This window comes from Bos mutus, chromosome X (genome assembly GCF_027580195.1).
Source record: "Bos mutus isolate GX-2022 chromosome X, NWIPB_WYAK_1.1, whole genome shotgun sequence".
Taxonomy (NCBI): domain Eukaryota; kingdom Metazoa; phylum Chordata; class Mammalia; order Artiodactyla; family Bovidae; genus Bos; species Bos mutus.
In genome coordinates, this window is record NC_091646.1 from 127,053,336 (window position 1) to 127,078,873 (window position 25,538).

At 45.9% G+C, this 25,538-nt stretch overlaps 1 long non-coding RNA gene across 1 annotated transcript in view; it reads right to left on the reverse strand.

The window, feature by feature from the left end:
• The window catches only part of LOC138986396 (uncharacterized), a 93,287-nt gene that overhangs the window by 45,959 nt on the left and 21,790 nt on the right, over nucleotides 1-25,538 (reverse strand). Inside the window, exons 2-3 of the long non-coding RNA XR_011463242.1 lie at nucleotides 7,466-7,634; nucleotides 4,235-4,322 (exon numbers count right to left, since the gene is read on the reverse strand). This is a non-coding gene — a long non-coding RNA (uncharacterized lncRNA). The remainder of the gene's footprint in view (nucleotides 1-4,234; nucleotides 4,323-7,465; nucleotides 7,635-25,538) is intronic.

The window sequence follows — 25,538 nt, forward strand, 5'->3', positions numbered from 1 at the left end:
TTGACTGTGTGGATCACAACAAACTGTGGAAACTTCTGAAAGAGATGGGAATACCAGACCACTTGATCTGCCTCTTGAGAACCTGTATGCAGGTCAGGAAGCAACAGTTAGAACTGGACATGGAACAACAGACTGGTTCCAAAGAGGAAAAGGAATAGTCAAGGCTATATATTGTCACCCTGCTTATTTAACTTCTGTGCAGAATACACCATGAGAAATGCTGGGCTGGAAGAAGCACAAGATGGAACCAAGATTGCCAGGAGAAATATCAATAACCTCAGATATGCAGATGACACCACCCTTATGGCAGAAAGTGTAGAGGAACTAAAAAGCCTCTTGATGAAAGTGAAAGTGGAGAGTGAAAAAGTTGGCTTAAAGCTCAACATTCAGAAAACGAAGATCATGGCATCCGGTCCTATCACTTCATGGGAAATAGATGGGGAAACAGTGGAAACAGTGTCAGACTTTATTTTTCTGGGCTCCAAAATCACTGCAGATGGTGACTGCAGCCATGAAATTAAAAGACACTTACTCCTTGGAAGGAAAGTTATGACCAACCTAGATAGCATATTCAAAAGCAGAGACATTACTTTGCCAACAAAGATCCATTTAGTCAAGGCTGTGGTTTTTCCAGTGGTCATGTATGGATGTGAGAGTTGGACTGTGAAGAAAGCTGAGCGCTGAAGAATTGATGCTTTTGAACTGTGGTGATGGAGAAGAGTCTTGAGAGTCCCTTGGACTGCAAGGAGATCCAACCAGTCCATTCTGAAGGAGATCAGCCCTGGGATTTCTTTGGAAGGAATGATGCTAAAGCTGAAACGCCAGTACTTTGGCCATCTCTTGCAAAGAGTTGACTCATTGGAAAAGACTCTGATGCTGGGAGGGATTGGGGGCAGGAGGAGAAGGAGACGACAGAGGATGAGATGGCTGGATGGCATCACTGACTCGATGGACGTGAGTCTGAGTGAACTCCGGGAGTTGGTGATGGACAGGGAGGCCTGGCGTGCTGTGATTCATGGGGTTGCAAAGAGTCGGACACGACTGAGCAACTGAACTGAACTGAGTCACACTCTCGCACAGCAAAAAACACAACTTTGTAAAGCATCTTGACTCCAATTTAAAAAAAATGAGAAAAAGGCATATGTTTATGCAAAAGATCCCAAATCACGTACAACCAAAATATATTTTCTTAATATTTACTGCAGGTCCCCAGCACGCCAAGGCGTGACGTCCGACAACCCGCCAGAGAAAAGAGAAAACAAGTGCGTTCCATCCTAATGTTCATTACCCTCTTCCTGGAAGCCTGCTGAGTCACAATCACCTGGCTGCCTCAGACAGGCACAAATGGGATCTGCGAACTGCTTGGTTTAAACCCTATAAATGCCCTTCGTTAAAACATTCAGGGGAGCAGAAACCAAAAGTCTTAATGATTGAAGGCGCTTCTTCAAGCAGTCCTTTCCTCTCGATTCTGATCGTGACGGACAGGGGACGACAGCTGCTGGGGGTGACCCGCCCTCATCAGAGCGGCTGAATCACACACGCTTTTCTGTGGATGGCCGCTTTTCTGTGGATGGCCGTGGATTCTCTCCCTGGGGCAGGTCACTTTCTTACATGAAACTCCAGGGAGCTCCCAGACGTTCCTGAGCAAACTCCAGGAGCTGGTGACGGACACGGAAGCCTGGCATGCTGCTGTCCATAGGGTCGCAAAGAGTCAGACACGACTGGGCAACTCAACAACCACCACCCAGGCCTCACGCTTGAATGCATCCCAAATTTCAGCTGACAAACAGCTGCTGTACGGTTAAGACATTGTAGTGGGTGCATTCACAAAATTCCTAATTATGAAAGCTTACACCTATAGTATCCATAATTTGTTATATATTAATGTGCACACAAGCTCAGTCACGTCTCTTTGCAACTGCATAGACTATAGTCCTCCTCCAGAAGAATCTTCCTGACCCAAGGATCGAACCTGAGTCTCGAAGGTCACCTGCCCTGGCGCCCGGGTTCTTTACCACTAGCACCGCCTGGGAAAGCCCTTCACTGCTGCACTTTCCATGATGTTCCTTTATGGGTTTCATGGTCTGAAATGAAAGTCGCTCAGTCGTGTCCTAATCTTTGCAACCCTTCTCCCGGCCAGAATACAGGAGTGGGTAGCCTTTCCCTTCTCCTCCAGGGGATCTTCCCAACCCAGGTCTCCCGCACTGCAGGCCGATTCTTTACCAGCTGAGCCACACGGGAAGCCCATATTCAGAGCTGTGCGGTTTAGAGCTCAAACTCCAAACCTAGTAACCACCGCCTCGCCTGGTTCTAAAACCAGGACGGCCTGCTTCACTGCACTGAATGCTCCTTGCAGGGTGGCTGCTGAAATGATGACAAGTAGAACTGCATAGGGTTGTTCTAAAGGTTGGTGTTATGAGAAGGAAGACACGTATCAGGCTGGACAAGGAGTTCCTCGGGGTGTCAGACTTTTCGGCTGACCCGATACTTGTGCAACCTCACGCCTTGGTCACATATATCTGATGTTCCTCCAAAAAGAAAATGACAATACAAAAAAAAAAAAGTTTCAGAATTCACAAGAGAAACAAATTTGATTAATGTGCTGTTATTGATTGGTGAGCCGTATATCCTGATGAGAAATGTGTGTGCACACAACTCCTTTGATAAAATAGGTACGTCTACTCAAGATAAAAAGAGCGAACTGGGGTTCATGTGTTTCCTCATCTGCTATCTTTCACATTTCCATGTTAACCGCATAAACAGGGGTGGCATTCTGCTGCTGCTGCTCCTGCTAAGTCGCTTCAGTCGTGTCCGACTCTGTGCGACCCCATAGACGGCAGCCCACCAGGCTCCACAGTCCCTCGGATTCTCCAGGCAAGAACACTGGAGTGGGTTGCCATTTCCTTCTCCAATGCATGAAAGTGAAAAGTGAAAGGGAAGTCGCTCAGTCGTGTCCGACTCTTTACGACCCCATGGACTGCATCCTACCTATTCATTACAAATTAGTTTTTCGGGGAAGCCAAAAAAGAAAGCGACCTAGCATTTGCTTATGGCAGGATATAGGAACAGGAGTTTGCAAATCTAGTTTGTTGAAAGCAAGAGTCCAGTGAAGGACATGACCTTGACAATCACCTAAAATCCCGGAAAACCACTGAGGTTTATTAGAGTGAAGACTGGAAAATTAAGTGGTTAAATGGGAAACAGACAGTTAAAAGCCAGAGTTGGACACGACTTACTGACTGAACAAAGAGCAGCAATAATCACATATATATCAGCAGGGCTTGAATGGACAGCTGAGTCATGGAAAACCTCAACTATTTACTTGAAATACATTAAGACATGCTCTTTTTAGTATACTGACATACTTTTAAGGGCTTCCCCAGTGGCTCAGATGGTAAAGAATCCGCCTGTGACACGGAAGACCTGGGCTCAATCCCTGGGTGGGGAAGATCCCCTGGAGGAGGGCATGGCAACCCACTCCAGTATTCTTGCCTGGAGAATCCCCATGGACAGAGGAGCCTGGCGGGCTACAGTCCACGGGGTTGCAAAGAGTTGGACCCAACTCTGGACAAAGTATGCATGCATTCATTTTAAATTTTAAGCATGGGGGGAGGGGGGTAAGTGTGTCAGTTTTGACTTGTAAAGTACCTTCACTACTGCGAGCTCACAACCATCAAAATATTCTCTCCATTTCCCCTTCTTTGCGCTGTGCTCTATTTCTGATAAAGAAAAGGATTCCGGGGCCTCAGTGGGCCCCCACCCTGCATTAAAAGTACATCTGGTATTTAGTATTCCACTCCCCAGGGCTGCACGCAAAAATGATACAAAGATACATTGAGGCCATTCAAAGATCTCAGTAGCTTGAGATGCTCCTGCAGGATAAAGTGGGATGAGGGTCCATTTTGGAAGAAATATACACAAGCTGAGTCAGAGGATTGACCCTGCTGTCTCATTAATGAGATAGACTCTGCACTGGGGCTATTTGCAGAAACAAATGATTATTACGAAATCCTAAATTCACAAGGCATGCCCCTTGTACACGCCAAAGGAGGCTGAAATCGCTGCTCTGCACTGTGCTGAATTTGAAATGGATTTTTTTTCTTTCTGTTTTTAAAGAAAACCACGGTCCCCACCAAAGTAATTTCAAAGCACTGCTAGATGTGAATTAACCAGGCAGTAAATGCTTCAGGAAAATAAACCAGCGGAGATCAATCTTTACTTTTTTCATACTTACCATTACATCGTCCTTCTAAGAAGATGCTTTTAAAAATGCCTCCATGAAAATCTACTTGATTGCTTTTCCATCTCAGCACATTTCTCCCCTGTTGCCATAAAACAGAGACACAGAGAAAGAGAGAGAAAAATCCACTCAGTGAAAGAGATGCTATCGTTGTGTCAAAATCAATATGACATTTCTTCTAAGCCTTCTTCTCTGTGATTAGAAAAACCGGGGTGGGTAGAGACATCAAGTAATTCCGAACCGATTTCCTAAATTCAAGCAACCAATCAAGAAAGGACGCCAAAACAGTGATTACCGCAAACTGTAGCTTTTCTGTGTGACCGCACGAGTCCACGGGCGATTTGAGAATTCAGAATAAACTGAGACCATTGGAAGTCAGCAATGTATCAATACTTACCACTTACACTCCTCGGGCCGCCATTAAATTTTCATTGAAAATGAACGATCAGTTTAGTTCATGTCTATGTTTGATCTAGTTTATTTAAGTTAAGGATTTAAACTCTTTGCCTGGGCTTCCCCGGTGGCTAAGGAGTAAACAATCCGGCTGCAATGCAGGAGACTAGGGTTTGATCCCTGGGTTGGGAAGACCCCCCTGGAAGAGGAAATAGCAACCCACTCCAGTATTCTTGTCTGGGAAATCCCATGGCCAGAGGAGCCTGGTGGGCTACCGTCCATGGGGTCTCAAAGAGTCAGACAAGACTGAGGCAACTCAGCTCCTTGCACAATTTGATTTGTGGAAGCCCAACCCGCTCCAGCGTTCTTGCCTGGAGAATCCCACGGCAGAGCCTGGCGGGCTGCCGTCTATGGGGTCACACAGAGTCGGACACGACTGAGGCGACTTAGCAGCAGTAGCAGCAACACCTTAGGCATCATTTAGTTGAGAGACTATTTCTCAACCTGCAGAGATTTTTTTTTCCTCCAACAGCAGTATGTCAGACGGGCAAGATTCAAGCGGTCCATGTGTCTTGACTCTCCTATGGCAAAACCAGGCCCTGTTTGGTCAGGAACCATCTTCGGACCAATTGGTACTTTACTTGTCAGCTCAGGCTGGAGTCTTCTCTTTACAGGATGACTGTCAACAATCCCACTTCTAACTGAGGATCACCCCAAAGCAAGTGACCCCACCACCACCCGTGAGACATATGGACAGACTACGCACTTGTCATTGAGTCATCACTTTACTTCTGCAAGAAGACAGCAAGTAGGAAGAGAGGATAAACCTTTCAACCCTCAATTTAATGCACTTCAACCCTAGAGGACATCGGTACTGATGTTTGGCTTTCAAAGCTAACGACTCAGCCCATTCTTCAGTTGTAGGAAGGGAGGTTCATTGTCATTTTTCTTTTTCTTTTTTTTTTGATCACTGGTAACACGTAGCCACCATTAGTTACTATGTCATAAATATCGCCGGGGCAAATATATTCGTGAAAATGAATTTGTATGAAACAAACAATCTTAGCTGCACTCATTATTCTTGACCCTTCTATAGCCATGCAGGACAGTTACCATCACATTGATTTTAAATACTTTTAGGAAAAACGATATTCAGATGTTAGGTCTCACAACTCACCAGTTGCAAGACAGAGTTTGGACCCACGTCTACCTTGAGTTCAGAGAACACATCCTTTGCCCAGAATCAAGCTGTGTCTTTGTCCAAACGTAATAGGAATTGTTACAGTAGGTAACGTGTCTATGGTGGGTCAATGTTAAACGTGTATAGTGTGTGTGTGTGTGTGTGTGCGTGTTCAGTCATGTCAGACTCTTTGCGACCCCATGGACTGTAGCCCACCAGGCTCCCCTGCCCATGGGGATTCTCCGGGCAAGAATACTGGAGCGAGTTGCCATTTCCTCCTCCAGGGGATCTTCCCGACCCAGGGATCGAACCGGAGTCTCCTGCATCTCCCGTGCTGGCAGGAGAATTCTTTACCACTGAGTTACCTAGGAAGCCCATATATATATGGTGGGTCAACCTTAAACATACTGCTTTACACATGGATGGACTCTTCATTTTTGGCTTTTCGGATCTTAGTGCCCTGACCAAGGATGGAACCCGCGGTCCAGGTGATGAAAGCACCAAGTGCTAAGCACTGGACCACCAGGGAATTCCCATTCGGACTCTTTTCATCCTCTCAATGAGCGCAAAAGACAGCATTATCTCCTTTAATTGGAAAAAAAGAACACGAAGGAGGTATTAGGGAACTCACCCAAGATCACCGTGCTATTAATGGCGGTGTAGGGCTCAAAGTGGGCAGTCAGACTATCAAGACACATTCTATCAGGTGGAGCAATAATACCTTCTCTCTGTCTCCCTCTCAGTCCCCAGACTGTGAGAATCTCAGCCTGACACGGTTTCCATCAAAGGTTACTTTGTATCAGGACCAAAGAGCCTCAGTGCCCCAGTGATTCGGATCGGAATAGCAAGCATCCATGGACTAGGAGCTATTATAACATAGCGGGATTACATATCACAATTTACAAACCGGCTCTGTTTCTCTTTCCCTTGATCAGAGGTCCTGCCTTGGTTCACACCCACAGCTCAGTGTCCATTTCACAAGTTGTGTGTGTGTGTGTGTCAGCAAAGAACTACCAAAATGATAAATCACTTATTGGGCGGGGGGAAAGAAAAGTATCGATGGGTCTATTACATTTGTGCTGGAGGACATATTACAGATGTCTTGAAAACAGATAAATATAACAACAAACTGCTGATTCATTAAAAATTAGTAAGAAATTACATTTTATTATGCAGTTTCACTGTATAGGATATAAAGTTATAAGCTACCATATAGATACCACCTGTAAAAAAACTTACACTATAATTATTATGTTATTGACTCATCGGTGACAGTTTCTTTCAAAACCTGACCTTCCTTGCTGGTCCAGTGGTTAAGAATCCACCTGCCAATGCTGGAGACTTGGGTTCTATCCCTGGTTGGGGAACTTGGATGCCACATGCTCGGGGCAGCTAAGCCCGTGTACCAGAACTAGTAAGCCCGTGTACCACAATTACTAAGCCAGTGTACCACAGTTACCAAGCTTGCATTCCGCAATGAAGAACCAGTGCAGATTAAAAAAAAAAATCCCTTGAGATGACTGATATTGAGTTCTCAAGTTTCACCAATATTGATGAGTTACTGGTATATTAGCAAATCCTAGCATGAACATCTTATGTCACGCTGCTGGCGTCTTAGGATGCAGCAAACACATAAGTCAAAGTATACAGACCTCTAGCAGAATATTCGATGCAGAAGCTAAGAACGGTCTACTCCACTCTATGACAACGATTCAAGGAAGCTTCTCCAAATAATGTCATCTCTATGACCGAAGACCTGGGGTTTCCTAGAGGTGTTCACAGCCATTCCAGATGGCTCTGGGCAGCAGGTCCAGCAGAAACCTAGAACATAAGGTAACAGGGACATAAGTACTTTCATAAAAGACACCGTTGATGAAGCTAGGACTTTTCAGTAGGGTACAAATATGATTTTATTCCCTGGTAGCTAAATACTGTGAGCTTCCCAGGTGGCTGAGTGGTAAAAAATCCACCTGCCAATGCAGGAGATGTGGGTTTGCTCCCAGGCTCAGGAAGATTCCCCTGAAGGAGGGAAGGGCAACTCACTCCAGTATTCTTGCCTGGAGAATCCCATGGACAGAGGAGCCTGGCGGGCTACAGTCCAGCGACTGTAAGAACTTGTTCTTTAGCGACTAAAGAACAACAACAAATGCTGTACAGAAAACACTGCCTAGAAATCCTAAGTTATTTCATTTCAGAAATGTTCATTGAGCACACACTTTGCGAAAGATTTGAGGATACTAGAAAAGAAATATCAAGGGCTTTCCTGGTGGTGCAATGGCTAAGGCTCTGCATTCCAAATGCAGGGGCCCTGGTTCCATCCCTGGTCAGGGAACTAAATCCCACATGCAGTGACTAAAGAGCCCACAAGCTGCAACAAGAGCCCCAATGCCCCAAGAGTTCCCCACAAGAGCTCCAAGGCCACAACAAAGACTGAAGCCTCCATGGACAGCAAGCAAACCGACTGCGGCCAAATAAATAAGGTTCAAGTAAGTGCAGTGAAAGGCACTCACTGGTGTCCCACTCTCTGCGACCCCGTGGATTGCAGCCCATCAGGCTCCTCTGTCCATGGCATTCCCCAGGCAAGGATACTGGAGTGGGTTCTCATTCCCTTCTCTGGGGGATCTTCCCCACCCAGGGATCGAACCCAAGTTTCCTGCATTACAGGCGAATTCTATACCGACTGAGCCACCAGGGAAGCCCTCAAGAAGTCGGAGCCAGGATTACAGCTAAGGGGGCCTGAGGTTTCCACATCACTCGTGACCAGTATCTGCATGTAGTCCAGCACACGCATAGACAAAATGGGAAAATACAAGTGCATATTTAAAACCTAAAATATTTCAGAGAGATTTGTTTAAAAACAAACTCTAGTGTCCATAAGTTTGTTTACTAAGTCTGAGAGTCTCTGTTTTCTAAGTTCATTTGTATCGTTTCTTTTTAGACTTGGTATGGTTGCTGAGGAGGGAAGGGATGGTCAGAGAGTTTGGGATGGACACGGACACACTGCTGTGTTTAACATGGAGAACCAGCAAGGACCTGCTGGACAGCACAGGGAACTCTGCTCAAGACTCTGTAATAACCTTATGGTCACCAGGAGGAAGGATGGGGGAAGGGATAGTCAGGGAGTCTGGGATGGACATGGACACACTGCTGTACTTAACAAGGAGAACCAACAAGGACCTGCTGGACAGCACAGGGAACTCTGCTCCATGTCATGTGGCAGCCTGGATGGGAGGGGAGTTTGGGGGAGAATGGATCCATGTATGTGTATGGCTGAGTCCCTTTGCTGCTCACCTGAAACCATCACAACAGTGTTAATTGGCTATACACCAATACAAAATAATAAAAAAGTTCAAAAGAAAAGAAAAATCTGGTGTCCGTCATCATGTATTGTCTTCTTGCACACACATATACAGAAAGGGGAAAATATAAAAACTGTCTTTAAGACCACAAGATATTTCAGAGATATTTTTAAATTTAAAAAAAAACTAGTATCATTCATCATTTAACTGTCTTTTGGATCTCAGTGACTTGCTGAATTTCTAAATGAAAAATGGGAGAGGCTGAATTTTGATAGACTTTCATGAGTAGCTAAACAAATTAAGTAAAATGCATGCTCAGATGAGAATTGTACTTATTTCGAGGTTTGAGCAGGGTGTCCCAGACATGTCTGAATGTGCAGATAAATGTTCCAATTAACATAAATCATCTTAATTTGCACCCTAATGTATCTAACCCAGACTTTATCTCTTTTCTGTCACAATCTTCCAAACCACATTCGGTTTTGAAAAGATGCATATTTAATAAAACATGTGTTTCTGTCTTGGATTGGCTCCCAACTTTAAGCAATGCTCAAATTGTTTCATTTTTAGCATTAGGAAAATCCAGCGAGGAGAAACAGAGAAAAATTTTCCTTAGCATTTAAAGAGTAACTGAAAATACAGATAATCAATTGTACACAGTTCTACACTGCCGAGAACATCCCAGAATTCTGATGATTCTCAAGAAATTCATTTCGTATTCACTTTGCTAATTTTGAACCCAATCTTTACAACAAAATTAAAAAGTACTAGAGTCGTTATCCCGCAAATGGCGCAAAGAAACAATGCTGCAATGAACATTTATAGCTTTCACGTAAGACTTAAAAGGATTAAAGTCCAAAATCCTTAACGTTCCTAAACCGTATCCCTCTAAATTTTCTAGGTGTGGACTAGAATGGGAAATTTGATAAAGCTTTTCTATGACAGTGTCTTTAAAATAATATAGAAAAAGAAACTAAAAATTCACGGGACACGAATACCGGCAGAGATCTTCAAAGATAAGTAGACATTTAGAAACAAATCCCAGAAGGATGTTGAATGATCCATTCATGTATCAAAGTGCCAGTTGCTCAGTCATGTCTGATTCTTTTGACCCCGTGGACTGTAGCCTGCCAGGCTCTTCTGTCCAGGGAATTCTCCACGCCAGAATACTGGAGTGGGTTGCCATTCCCTTCTTCAGGGGATCATCCAGACCCAGGGATTGAACCTAGGTCTCCCGCATTGCAGGCGGATTCTTTATCATCTGAGCCACCAGGGAAGTCCATATATTTTAGTAAATTGTGCTGGTCTGTAAACAAGCTGAACCGTCAAAGAAGACCCACCTTGCCTCATGTGGCCAGCTTCTCCGACCATAAACCGATTCAATGACAGAGGTGGTTTCTCCAGCCTGACTCACCTACAAGTACACCAGTGATGCCTCGGTTGCTAATGCTTATTAACAGGCAACATTTGATGTTCTCATTCTCTCCGTGAATACGTATCGGGTGCCTGACAATTGCCCGTTTCTTCAACACATAGCCAATGAACACCCCCTTGTGAGGGCAAAGCAGAAAAACGTTTCAACCTACACATGTAGCCAAAGAGTGAAAATGCCTTCGAGTTTGGGCGAGCACGGAAAGGGAAGCAAGCAGGAGATGAAATAACAATCCGCCTGCCAATGAGGGGACATGGGTGCGATCCTTGGTCAGGGAAGATTCCACGTGTCACAGAGCACCCAAGCCCATGTGCCACAGCTATTATTAAGCCTGCGGTCCACGACAAGATAAACCCAACGCAATGGGAAGCCCGGGCACGGCAACTAGACAAAGTCTGTGAAGCCACAAAGACCCAGCACAGCCAAAAATAGACAGATCAATTAATATTTTTTAAGAAGAAAGCAACGGTGTACAGCCTACCTTACGTGGGAAGAAGGCAGGGGCAGTGGCCGTGTGCTAACTTTGCTTGATTGGACCACGAAACCTAAAGACAGCTGGTATACCAGCAGCGATGTCTTCAGAGACCCCTACGTGACGGAGCTTGTAGGCAGGCAGGGAAGCTCCTTCTGCAAAGCCAAATAGGTCACGGAAAGGAATGTGGGGTTCATGTTAAGAGTCATTCATACGCAGCCCTTCTTTGTGAGCTATTTTAGGCTGAGAAGGAGGAGCACAAGGTCAAAGATAAATAATACAAAAACCTGCCTCTGGTACTGACTATGTGCCTGCATTTCAGTGAGCTTTCACTGATTCCTCGGCCTATGTTGCAACCATCTCTACAAGCAGGGACTCTCGTATAAAGCCTCTTCGAGGAGGAGAAAAGTGAAACGGGAAAAATCAGCTATTGCAATTCACACACCTGGGAAGTGTCAGAGGTGGCCTGGCTACAGTGGTAGAAACGGGTGAGTACCAAAGAGGGGGGCCAATAGTGCCTGTCGGAGAGAGGGGAGGGTGTGAGAGGAGCAGACCCGTAGCCTCATGCGACGGACAAAGGATGCCCGCATGTGAAATAGCGAAAATATACATGTAACTCTCTGCCCCTGCCTTCTGGCACAAAGCTCCGAACTGTGTGTGTTAGTCACTCAGTCGTGTCCCCCTCTTTGCAACCCCTTGGACTGTAGCCCACCAGGCTCCTCTGTCCATGAGATTCTCCAGGCAGGAGCAGTGGTGTGGGTTGCCATGCCCTCCTCCAGTGGATCTTCCCGACCCAGGGATGGAAGCCGAGTCTCTTTAGTCTCCTGCATTGGTAGGTGGGTTCTTTACCACTAGCACCACTCAGGAAGGTAAAGGAACCTTCGATTTATAGGGAAGTTGAAGCAAAGCAGAGGGTCATCGGCTTGCAACCTACTGCAAGGACCTTCTGCTTGCAACTGGCAGAAGAATTGGGGGTCAGGGAGCAGCCTCATGGGGCTGAGTCTTTCACCGGTGGGGTCTGTGCTAACTCCAATTAGTGACACATTGAACGGAATTGGGGGACAGGCCATGACTTGGTGGAGTAGGGGAACCCACACATCTGGGGTCAGAGGATTGTTGAGTCTGTGAGCACAGTTTTCCCCAAACAATAGGGGAGAGGGGAATACAAGGGTAGTCCAGGCTGAAGGAGCGGCTGGGAAGAATCAACAACAGGAAACACACAAAGAACAAGAGCAGCGGATGTCCGAGCGTCTCAGCTCGGGTGGATCGCGACGCTCTGAGAAGGGATGAATGAAGCTGGGGGGTGGGGGTGGGATGGGTGATGGAAGATGTCTGTGCTCGTGGGTGGTTGCTGAATAGGGTACTCATTTTACTCAATCTACGACTTGCAAAAATGGAGCGAGAATAGTTGAAAAAAAAATAGGCTGGAGAGGATGCCACTTCTCTGCGGAATCTGAAAAAAATTTTTTTGTAGAGATGATCTTATTGAGAAAAAAGAAGGAGACACAGATGTAGAGAACAGATGTTATGGATACCACAGGGAGCGGGTGAGTGGGATGAACTGGGAGATTTGGCACTAGCAGACAGACACCACTGATACTGCCAAAGCTGCTCAGTCATGTTCGACTCTTTGCGACCCCATGAACCATACAGTCCATGGGGTTCTCCAGGCCAGAATACTGGAGTGGGTAGCCTTGCCCTCCTCCAGGGGATCTTCCCCACCCAGGGATCGAACCCAGGTCTCCCACATTGCAGGTGGATTCTTCACCGGCTGAGCCACCAGGGAAGCTCATACACTATTGATACTAGGTATTAAGTAGATAACTAACGGGAATCCGCTGTATAGCACAGGGACTCTGCTTGATATTCTAGAATAACCTAAATGGACAAAATAGTGTTCGTGGCTCAGTCGTGTCCTACTCCTTGTGGTGGACTGTAGCCCGCCAGGCTCCTCTGTCCATGGGATGCTCCAGACAAGAATACCGGAGTGGGTTGCCATTCCCTTCTCCAGGGGATCTTCCAGACCCAGGGACTGAACCTAGGTCTCCCGCATTGCAGGTGGATTCTTTACCATCTGAGCCACCAGGGAAAGCCCTATATTTTAGTAAATCGTGTTGGTCTATAAACAAGCTGAGCCATCAAAGAAGACCCATCTTGCCTCTGTGGCCAGCTGCTCCGACCATAAACTGATTCAATGACAGAGGTGGTCTCTCCAGCCTCTCTGACTCACCTACAAGTCCGACAGTGATGCCTCGGTTGTTAACACTTGTTAACAGGCTACGTTTGATTTCTTCATTCTCTCAGTGAATACATATAGGGTGCCTGACAATTGCTCCTTTCTTCAACACATAGCCAGTGAACACCCCCTTTGGAAGGCAACCTGGGTCCCCTGCATTGTAGGCAGATTCTTTACCATCTGAGCCACCAGGGAAGCCCTCCAACTCTTTCATGGGCCATGAAAGAGTAAGGAGTCTTCAGCAGCTGCTCTAAACTTTACACTTCTCTGACCCCCAATGCCCCCATCCTTCATGATCTGTTCAAGACCCTCCCAGCAGGCAGGTGTCAGTTCTTTAGGAAGGCGTCCCGTGAACTCGGCCTAAAGAAGCACTCCCCCTCCTGGCTGTTCTCCCCTAGGGCCATAAACACGACGTCACCCTGATTCAAGGAATGATATCACCTGAACGTATGTTAGCATCTGAGTCCTCCAACAGACCACAAGACTCCAAGACCAAGACGGTGTCTCCCGCTTATCTAGCCACCCCCACGGCAAGTCCGATGCCCGCCCAGGACTGCCCAGCGTGTTAAAACACACGACTGCACTTCTAAAGGTTCTGACACTCACGGCGACTGGGAGTTGTTTTCCACGTTCCCATCCATCCAGTTGATCAAGGTCAAGAAATACCATCCTCGGGGAGCAGAGAAGAGAGAAGGCGTGAAGGGCTGGACAGCGGGTCACCTCGTGCAAACACGCCTAAGTCAAAAGGTTTGCTATTTGCTTAACTGTTTACAATCCGTGAGCTACAAGTGGAGAAATACACGGGGGCAAACCGACGTGGCAGCTCCTGTTTGCTTAGTGTTGGACGCTGGAGAGAAAGCTGAAGATGAGATAGGACAAACCCTACATCTCTGGGGGCTTCCCAGGTGGCTCAGATGGTAACAAGTCTGCCTGCAGTGCAGGAGACCCTGGATCACGAATATCCCCTGGAGCAGGGCATGGCAACCCACTCCACTATTCTTGCCTGGAGCATCCCATGGACAGAGGAGCCTGGCGGGCTACAGTCCACAGGGTCGCAGAGAGTCAGACATGACTGAGCAACTAACACCTCTCTGTCCAGGGTTAATTTCAGGGCAGTTTTGATTTCCTGACATAAAGGCCACCCTGAGCTTTAAGGATCCAGGGTCGGGACGGGCTGGCTGTCACTTAAGATGTCCATCCCCCTGCATTCGATTTCAGTGGCACAGTTCAAATTGCAAACCGCTCCCCCTCAGCCCCGCCCTTTTCCCAATATGTCTGTGATGTCTCACCCGGTCGCCAAGACACTGAGTAAAATCCCCACAGCGTGTGGTCTCGATAATCACGGTGTCCGACGAGCCCTATTCACATGGAGAGTCTTAATTACAATGATCACCGCTCTCGAATCAGGCAGAATTAAGAGCTGGAGAGGACCTGGGGATGGGTCCAACCCACTCATTTCACAGTCGAGGGGACAGGAAGCTGCCTCCCCTGTAAGCGCTGTGATTAAAAAGGAAGGGGGACCCATCCTCGCCCCGGGACAGGTGATGCTCTTTAAGGGTAGAGCGCCATCCTAGTGATCCTCATGAGGGCTTCCCTGGTGATGCAGCAGATATGCGGCCCCCATGCAGGGGACACGGGTTCGATCCCAGGTCCAGGAAGATCCCACGTGGCGTCAGAGCAACTAAGCCCATGCGCTGCCCTGGAGCCCCTCAACCAGAGAAAGCCACTGCAATCAGAAGTCTACTGGGGAGTAGACACCCCCCACCTCTTTCTGCAACTAGCAAAAGCCCAGGTGCAGCAATAAAGACCCAGCACAGCCAAAAATAAAAATAAAATGAGGAAGGGGATGTATGTATCAGCAGAAACGAACAGCACATTTTAAAGCAAACTATACTTCAATTAAAAATGTTCGGTGAGCAAAAAAAAATTTTTTTAATAATAAAAAAAAAAACAGTAGGAACTATTGATTCTGGAAGCCAAAAGTCCTAAACTCAAGGTGCCCTCCCTGCCTTTGAAGATTCCCTGGGAGGGTGGTCCCTGCTGTGTTCTAGAATCAGAAGGCTCTTGGCCAGGGTGGGCGCTCCCTGACTCGGAGCTGTTGCCAGGCACTCACATCAGCATCTTCCCCTCACGCATTGTCTGTTCCACCCTGCCTTGTCTGTGTCTGCATGTGGCGTCTGCCCCTCTTAAAGGGATGTGAGATCACAGCCTGCTCCGATGACCTCATCTTTCATGCCATCTGCAAAGCCCACAGTTTCAACCCAGGTCACCTTCGGAGGTCCTCGGGGTTGGGAACGCATCATATCTTTTGGAGAAGGGCAGGTCGACTCACCGGGCCGGGTTTATCTTCTAAATGAGATGGTCGGGCTTCTGGATTTTTGGCTTTTAGTGTCTAAGTGTTAATCCTGGAAAGAAATAGAAGAAAATTGCTCCAGGTGTGTGTGTGTGTGTGTGTGTGTGTGTGACACACATTTGGAATCCTGGAACCACAACATTCTAACCACGGGCAGGATGGTTTGCTTTCAACCAGGTTATTTCATTGTATTTTTCCTTTATACAAAAAACTCCCCTCTACACATTTGCATGAAGCCAGAAGGTGTGTTCCCTGCAGAAGCCACTTGCATACAGGACCCCGCCAGAAATGGAAGGAGAATGGGAACCAGATGGCCCCTGGGAACAGTTTGCACGCGAGCATCCAAAGCTCTTTCCCAGCAACGGCCCTGGTGGCCCAGTGGTTCAGGATCCACCTGCCAATGCAGGGACACTGGTTCCGTTCTTGGTCAGGGAAGATCTGACTTGTCACGGGACAGCTCAGCCCGTTTGCCATCTGACGGGCCACGGGACAACTATGCCCCTGAACCACAGGTACTGAGTCCATGAGTCCACCTGGAGCCCGGAAGTCACGACGAGACGAGCCACCACAATAAAAAGTCTGTGAATCGCAACTAGAGAAAGCTGGTACGGCAAGGAAGACCCAGCACATCCCAAACTAATAATGTAAAATAAATGATATAATAATCCAAAAGTAAATAATATATATTAAAACAAAACATGGTAAAGGAATTGCTGGAGATGACAAACGCCTCGCAAAGCATAATAAAACAAAATAACCTCAAAAAAAAGGAAAAAAGAAAGAAAGCTCTCTGCCATGACTGAGTACTGAACTGACTTTTCCTCGCCTCTACTATCCCAGAGCCCAGATTCTTCACCTCTGTCTTTCCTTGTGGTTCAGACACTCATTTTAAATCTGCTCTAGCCATTAGATTACACATCGTTGCCACGGCATCGACACTTCAAACATATAAGAGAGAGTCTTAAAAACACAGATGGGAAAAGGAAAGCATTCCTGTTTACCAACTACAAACTGAATACGATGAAATACTTATCCATTGTAGCAAACATACAGACTAAAGAAATGTTTGTAGAAGATAAAAAAAAACAGCAAACGTCAGGACCCAGTTTTAGAGACAAACTGTTAAGTATTAGTTAGGGTGTAGCCTGGAGAATCCCAGGGACAGGGGAGCCTGGTGGGCTGCCGTCTATGGGGTTGCACAGAGTCGGACACGACTGAAGTGACTTAGCAGCAGCAGCAGCAGCATCCAGGTTGTGAGGGACCATTATGCAGTTGGTATCAGCAGTTTAACTGAAGCAAGGCAGTGTACTGCTATTTATAACCACGTGAATGGAAATCACTGTTTCTGCACAATCCTTTTATCATAAAAAAAGGGAGAAGGTGCCCAGGTCTTAGAGAAATTAAAAATGATAATACAAAGTAAGTTATAATGTGGTCACTTATCACAGATCTTACACTGCCTTCTTTGGGGTCAGCAATATTAAATCTGAACCTCTGAGGTTAACAATAGCATGTCTCAAAAACACCTTTTCCCCACACAAATCCATCTTGTGATCACTCACAGAACATTAGCACTTCTTATTTTGCTCAAGAATCTAATTTTAATCCATCAATGCAACAGTGTACAGAAACACAACACCACTTTCAAGGCGTCAGAAACTCTGCAAAGAACGCCTCTATGGTTTCCACTGATGCCAATCACTTCTCAGCAACGGGCAGCTCTCCCCAATTCGTGCTCATCTATAGAAGTGCAAATCGTATTCCAGGCATCCAATGTTTGAACACTGTCTCAATCCTCATCTACCAAGTTTTCCAGCTGCAACTCGATTTTGTCCAGGTTTAGATAAGCTAGGCTGCAGTCCATGGGGTCGCTAAGAGTCAGACACCACTGAGCAACTTTACTTTCACTTTTCACTTTCATGCATTGCAGAAGGAAATGGCAACCCACTCCAGTATTCTTGCCTGGAGAATCCCAGGGACAGGGGAGCCTGGTGGGCTGCCGTCTATGGGGTCGCACAGAGTCGGACACGACTGAAGCCACTTAGCAGCAGCAGCAGCAGCTGCTGCATTTTGCTCAGCACTTTGTTCTGAAACACAGTCGTTGAGATTTTCCTGTTCGTGTTTTCGCTTTTTATTTGCTCTGAAGTGCTCCCTTATACAAGTCAATTCCATCTTCCTTTGAGGTCAAGAACATAATAATGACTGTCTCCAACATCACCCTCCTTCGCATTACAACCGACATAATTCAAAAAAGCCTAGTTTGTATAAAACAGAGCTTCCAAAATAATACAATTACTACCTCTCATGGCAAAAGAGTTTGCCCAGTTTTTCTGATCATGCCTGGCATGCATACTAGGCTAACAGAATCCCAAGTGCATGAACTCGGTAGCATCTGACTCTTTGAGACCCCATGGACTGTAGCCCGCCAGGCTCCTCTGTCCATAGGGATTCTCCAGGCAAGAATCAGAGAAGGCAATGGCACCCCATTCTAGTACTCTTGCCAGGAAAATCCCATGGGTGGAGGAGCCTGGTGGGCTGCAGTCCATGGGGTCTCGAAGAGTCGGACACGACTGAACGACTTTACTTGCACTTTTCACTTTCATGCATTGGAGAAGGAAATGGCAACCCGCTCCACTGTTCTTGCCTGGAGAATCCCAGGGACGGGGGAGCCTGGTGGGCTTCCCATCTATGGGGTCACACAGAGTCGGACACTACTGAATCGACGCAGCAGCAGCAGCAGCAGGCAAGGATACTGGAGTGGGTTGCCATTTCCTTCTCCAGGGGATCTTCCCCACTCAGGGACTGAGCCCTGGTCTCCTGCATTGGCAGGTTGATTCTTTACCACTCTGCCAAGACAAGGAAATTCCCTCTTATTTGACAACATCAATGATAATAACATCATCCCTTTTCTTTTTCTCTACAAGTTAGAAATCCAAGAGGTATTTTTTTTTCTCAAATATGGACCCACTGACTGAAAAGGTCTATGCCATTGTGCTGAAGGATGAAATAAACTTAGAATCGGACAGTACAGCGGTGGCTGTCAGGGGCTGGGGGATGGAGGAAATGGGGAGACGTCAGCCAAAGGGTAAAAGCTTCCAGTTAGGACATAAGGTCTGACAACACAGTAAGTCCCCTACCCATGAACTCGTCCTGTACGGAGACCACGTTCTTAAGTCCGATTTGTTTCAAAGTCCATCAGAGTGAGCCCAGGGACCCAGCTAACACAAGCAGCACCCTGGGTTTAGAATACACCCACTTCTTTCAAAGTTCGCAACTTGAAAGTTCATATGCAGGGGACTCACTGGACTGTCTCCTCCACTTGAAAACTGCTGAGAATAGGTCTTCAAGGTGCTCACCACAAATAAGAAAGGATAATTGTGTGGCATAACAGGGATGGTGGCTAATACCATGGTGGCAATTATTCTACAAGATATAAGGGTATCAAATCCTCAGACTGGACACCTTCCACTTTGCTACATCATGGACTGTAGCCTACCAGGCTCCTCCATCCATGGGATTTTTCCAGGCAAAAGTCCTGGAGTGGGTTGCCATTTCCTTCTGCAGGGGATCTTCCCGACCCAGGGATCCAACCTGGGTCTCCCGAATCGCAGGCAGATGCTTTACCATCTGAGCCAACAGGGAAGTTACCTTCCACTTACAATGTATCAGTCATGTCTCAGGAAACCCGTGGTGTGGAGAAAGGATGAGACAGACCAACAGTGATGAGAAAGCCCCTCGGTTAGTCACCGGAGACAAAAATGTCTTAACCAGGGGCCCCATGAGAATGATGCAAGTGAAAGTCGCTCAGTGGTGTCGACTCTTTGCAACCCCGTGGACTATACGGTCCATGGGATTCTCCAGGCCAGAATACTGGAGTGGGCAGCCTTTCTCTTCTCCAGGGGATCTTCCCAACCCAGGGATCCAACCCAGGGCTCCTGCACTGCAGGTGGATTCTTTACCAGCTGAGCCACCAGGGAAGCCCTATAATTGTGTAGCTTACGTTGCGAGTGTTTAGTCTTTATTTTTGCGAATTTTATACACAGCATGGACTATTAACCAAACTGATAAGATTTGGCCTTCTCTGTTGGGCCAGTGGGTAAGAATCCACCTGTCAATGCAAGGGACGTGGGTTTCATCGCTGGCCTGGGAACTACGACCCCCAGGCAACTAAGCCTGTGCTCCACAACTACTGACCCTACACTCAGGAGGTTTGGGAACCTCGAGCCCCAACTACTGAAGCACACTTGCCCGAGAGCCTGTGCTCTGAAACTAGAGAGTAAAGTCCACCCACCCTCCCCAAATCCATTGCTGCAACGAGAAAAAGCCCATGGGTAGCAATGAAGACCCAGCAGCACAGCCAAAAATCAATCAACACATTTCTTCTTAAAAAAGAAAAAAATTGATAAAATTGGGTTAAGCATGAGCTCCCATGGACGGAGGACCCTGGTAGGCTGCAGTCCGTGGGGTTACTAAGAGTCAGACAGGACTGAGCAACTTCACTTTCAATTTCCACTTTCATGCATTGGAGAAGGAAATGGCAACCCACTCCAGTGTTCTTGCCTGGACAATCCCAGAGACAGAGGAGCCTGGTAGGAGGCCATCTATGGGGTCGCACAGAGTGGGACACGACTTAAGCAACTTAGCAGCAGCAGCAGCAGCCAGGGGTTCCCTGATGGCTCAACTGGTAAGGAATGTGCCTGCGATGCAGGAGACCCCAGTTGGATTCCTGGGTCAGGAAGATCCCCTGCAGAAGGGATAGGCTACCCACTCCAGTATTGTTGGGCTTCCCTGGTGGCTCAGCTGGTAAAGAATCCATCTGCGATGCGGGAGACCTGGGTTTGATCCCTGGGTTGGGAAGATCCCCTGGAGAAGGGAGTAGCTACCCACTCCAGGATTCTTGCCTGGAGAATCCCATGGACAGAGGAATCCTGGAGGGCTGCACTTCATGGGGTCACAAAGAGTCAGACACCACTGAGGAACTAAGCACAGCACCTGAGCTAGCAAAGGGGGATAAAAATGCAGGAATATGTGTGTGTAGATGCCTTTGTAATGATGGGGCAAAGTTTACCATCCAAGTCTCTCCATCTCTGCCTCTCCTATGGGTACCAGATAAAATGGGTACCAGTGATCCCAGAAGGGACCCAGTCACACAAGTCCATACTCACAAAGCTTTCCTTCTATGGAGAACAATGGCTCGGGTAAGGCAGGTTTCCTCCCTAAGGAGCTGGTAAGCTAAGACTGAGTATTACAGGAAACACTCTGGTTCTTTTAAAAATAACTTGAGTACTACTTTTTGCTGAGTCTATAACCTACTTTCACATAGGATAAAAAGAGAGGTTCCTTCAATAAGAATTCGCAGGAAAAAATGCAGAGGGTCAGAGACAGACAAAACTCAAAAGATATATCAACCTATTGCAACGCATGGACCTTGGGTAAGTTAGCAAACTAGTAAAAAAAGAAATCAAAATCCTCTGACTTTCATGACTGCATTGTTGGTGATACTGAGAAACTGTTGATAATTTTTAGAGGTAGTAAAGATACAACTGTTACATATGGGGGAAAAAATAGTGCTTTTTCATCTTAAAGAAGTGGACTGACATGTCATGACATGAATCATACGTCCCCATAATGAGATTTGCTGGGGGGGGCATGGCGTTACATAGGAACACTTAGATCAGGCATTCATAATTGTTAAGGTTGAATGATGGGGTACTTGGGGTTCATTATTCCATTGTCTTTCTTTTTTTTTCTTGCAAGTACTTGAAACCTTCAACAGTAAAATAATCCCTAAGATTTCAAGCACATAAGTTTAAAAACACACACACACCAAAGATAAACAAGTTTACAAATCAAAACAGTATATACATCAATCTATAAAACAAAATAAGTAATGCCCCTCTGGTAAAGCATTTGGGATTTATATGTATGAATCTGAAAATAAGTTATAAATATACCCTCTACCAGTCAAAAAATAAAGACATTGCATATAAATCAGTGAAGTTAGAACAGTCTTTCACACCACATATAAAAATAAAGTCAAAATGGCTGAAAGACTTTATTATAATACATGACACCGTAAAACTCCCAGGAGAAGACCCAGGCACAACATTCTCTGACATAAATTGCAGCAATGTTTTCTTAAGTCAGTCTCCAAAGGCAAACAGATAAGAGTAAAAATAAACAAACTGGACCTAATCAAACTTGAAAGCTTTTTGTACAGTAAAGGAAGTCACAAACGAAATGAAAAGACAACCTACAGAATGAGAGAGAACACGTCCAAGAGCCAGGACGGACAAGAGCTTAGTTTCCAAAATAAACAAACAGCTCATACAACCCAAGGACAGAAAAACACAAACAACCGCATCGGAACATGGGCAGAAGATCTAAATAGACATTTCTCCAAAGAAGACATACAGTTGGTCAACAGATGCTGAAAAGGTGCTCAACGTCGTTAATTATAAAAGAGATGCAAATGAGAACTGCAAGGAGCTTATCACCTCACACTGGGTCAGAATGGGCATCATCAAAAAAATCTGCAACCAATTAATGCTTAAGATGGCGTGGAGAAAAGGCACCCTCCTCCACGGCTGCTGGGAATGGAAATTGGTGCAGACCCCAAGAAGAGCAACAGGGGTTCCTTAGAAGAATGAAAATTAGAGGTACCATATAATCCATCAAGCCTGCCTCCTGGGCATACATCTGTAAAAGGCAAAAACTCGAATTTGAAACAATACAGGCATCGTAATGTTCACAGCGGTGAACACAGAGAACGCACCTAAATGCCCATCAACAGGTGAGTGCATAAAGACGTGCTCCGTACATACAAAGCAACACTACTCGGCTGTAACAGAGGATGGAATAATGTCATTTGCAGCAACACGGTGGAACCCAGAGATGATCACACTGAGTGAATTTAGCCAGACAAAGGCAAACACACAGTATCACTTACAAGTTGAGTCTCGAGAAATAGTACAAAGGCACTTATATACAAAGCAGATACAGACTCACAGATGAAACAAACTTATGGTTACCAAGAGGGAAAGGCAGGGAGGGATATTGGAAGGATAGTGGGAGGGATATTGCACCTGTAGCTTATTTTCAAATTCATACATATAAATCCCACATGCTTCACTAGAGGGGCATTCCTTATTTCGTTTTGTAGATTGATGTATATACTGTTTTGATTAGTAAACTTGTTTATCTTTGGTGTGTGTGTGTTTTTAAACTTATGTGCTTGAAGTCTTAGGGATTATATTACTGTTGAAATATTTTACTTTGGAAGGTTTCAAGTCCTTGGGTTAGCAGAGACAAACTACTATATATAAAATAAAGACCTGTTGTAGTCGTTCAATATCTTATAATAACCTATAGTCAATATCTTATAATGCCCTGTAATAGAACGGAAAATAAATGCTTAGGATGTAACCTCCTGAGAGAATTAATCACAGAAAATAACACTTATGGACATTGGTGGGACATTTGTGATAACCTTAAAGAGGCTTTTGCGGCAACACTTTGGGAAATGTAGAGTTCAGAATGGCACAGATTTAAATATATAAAGAAAACAAAAGTGTTAGTCGCTCAGTCATATCTGACTCTTTCCGATATCATAGACTGTAGCCCGCCAGGCTCCTCTGTCTATCGGATTCTCCAGGCAGGAATACTGGAGTGGGTTGCCATTCCCTTCTCCAGGGGATCTTCCTGACCCAGGGATCGAACCCAGGTCTCCAGCATGGCAGATTCTTCACCATCTGAGACACCAGGGAAGCTCCAGTAAATGCATAGTATGTACATAAGTAAAGATACAGGTAGAGATATGAATATGGACACAATTCAGACATAAACCCAGGTGGGAACAACATGACCTAGTCTAGTCACTGATATGATATGGCTATTATATAGATTGATACAGATAAAGATACAGATATGTAGATGCTGATGAAACATGCATGCAGATATACATACAAAGAAATTTACATACACACATACAGATAAAGGGCCTTCACAGGTGGTGCTAGTGGTAAAGAACCCGCCTGCCAAGGGCAGGAGACATAAAAAACACAGCTTTGATCCCTGAGTTGGGAAGATCCCCTGGAGAAGGACATGGAAACCCACTCCAGTATTCCGGCCTGGAGAATCCCATGGACAGAGGAGCCTGGTGGGCTACGGTCCATGGGGTCGCAGTCAGACACGAATGAAGTGACTTAGCACGCATGCATACAGATAAAGAAGGACGCAAAGATAAATAACTAAATTATTAAAATACTCAGACAATTAAAATAGTAAAACATATGGAAAATTAGAGAGAAATTGTACAAGTTGTTTAGTGTTTAACCAGTGGCTTATAGACTGAGGATTGCTGCTAACATTTGTTTCAGAACTTCTATATTCCTATAAGACACCTCTCATCCCTTCTTTGCAAAGAAAATCACACTGTCCTTAAAATGTCCTTGAAAAGGTTTCAGTGTGCTTCTATGATGTATACTCTTAGAATTTCAAACAGAAGGCTTCTCAAGATACGCTGAAATGATAATCACCTGTGTGCATATGATAATTTCATAGTAAGTCCCACAGCCATAATGTTAAGACGACAAGCTCAGGTTTTACAGTATCAATCAAGGTGAAAAGCTGACCCCGTGCCTATAAGCATTTCAAAATCTACCCTCCCTGTGGTACCGGTGGAAAAAAGGTCAGGAGTCTGTTCCCTCAAATTTGTGCCTCTTGATAAAAAAAAAGTCTAATCCCTTGAATTTATTCATCACCTCCACTTTATAATCATAAGGGCTTTATGTAGGTCATAGCTGAATGGCCTGGTGGTTTTCCCTACTTTCCTCAATTTAAGCCTGAATTTTGCAATAAGGAGCTCAACATCTGAGCCACAGTCAGCTCCAGGTTTCATTTTTTTGACTATATAGGAGATCCAACCAGTCCATCCTAAAGGAAATCAGTCCTGAATATTCACTGGAAGGACTGATACTGAAGCTGAAACTCCAATACTTTGGCCACCTGATGCAAAGAACCGACTCACTGGAAAAGACTGATGACTCGATGGACGTGAGTTTGAGTGAACTCCGGGAGTTGGTGATGGACAGGGAGGCCTGGCGTGCTGCAATTCATGGGGTTGCAAAGAGTCAGACACGACTGAGCGACTGAACTGAACTGATGGCTGGGAAAGATTGAAGGCAGGAGGAGAAGGAGAAGACAGAGGATGAGATGGTTGGATGGCATCACCAACTCGATGGACATGAGTTGGAGCAAAGTCCGGGAGTCAGTGATGGACAGGGAAGCCTGGAGTGCTGCAGTCCACAGGATTGCAAAGAGTCAGACATGATTAGCGACTTAACAACAAGAAGAAATAGAAAAATATTGGGATAAACTGTGAGAAGGAGTGAGCCCCAGGCCATTGTGAAATTTGCTGCCCAGGAGGGTTGCAGATTAATGCAACGAGGGACCGTGAACAACACTGTGACCTCTGCCAGTCCACGGAGGTGGAAGGTGGCATTTTTGCATGCTGAGTTCCCCCGGGTCAGTGTGCTGAGCAGAGCTGACCCACAAGAGAGGAAGAGTCCCAAGGAAACAGCAGAGTCACATTTGCTCTTCTAGATCTTCCAAGGACAGAATCCCCCTCCCAGGTCCAAACCCCAGATGGGAGTTTTCCTCCAGTGGTTCTACAACTGAGGATGGCTTCCCTGGTGGCTCAGAAGCAAAGATGCAGGAGACCCGTGTTCCATCCCACTCCAGGGTTCTTGCCTGGAGAATTTCATGGACAGAGGAGCCTGGTGGGCTACACTCCACGTGGTCGCCAAGAGTCAGACACTGCTGAGCAGCTAAACAATAACATGACTTAGCAGCTCTCAAAAAGAACAGACCTCAAGGTGTCCAGGCAAAAGCAGCAAAGAACAAGTAACCAAGTGAAGAGCAACACAGTATTGG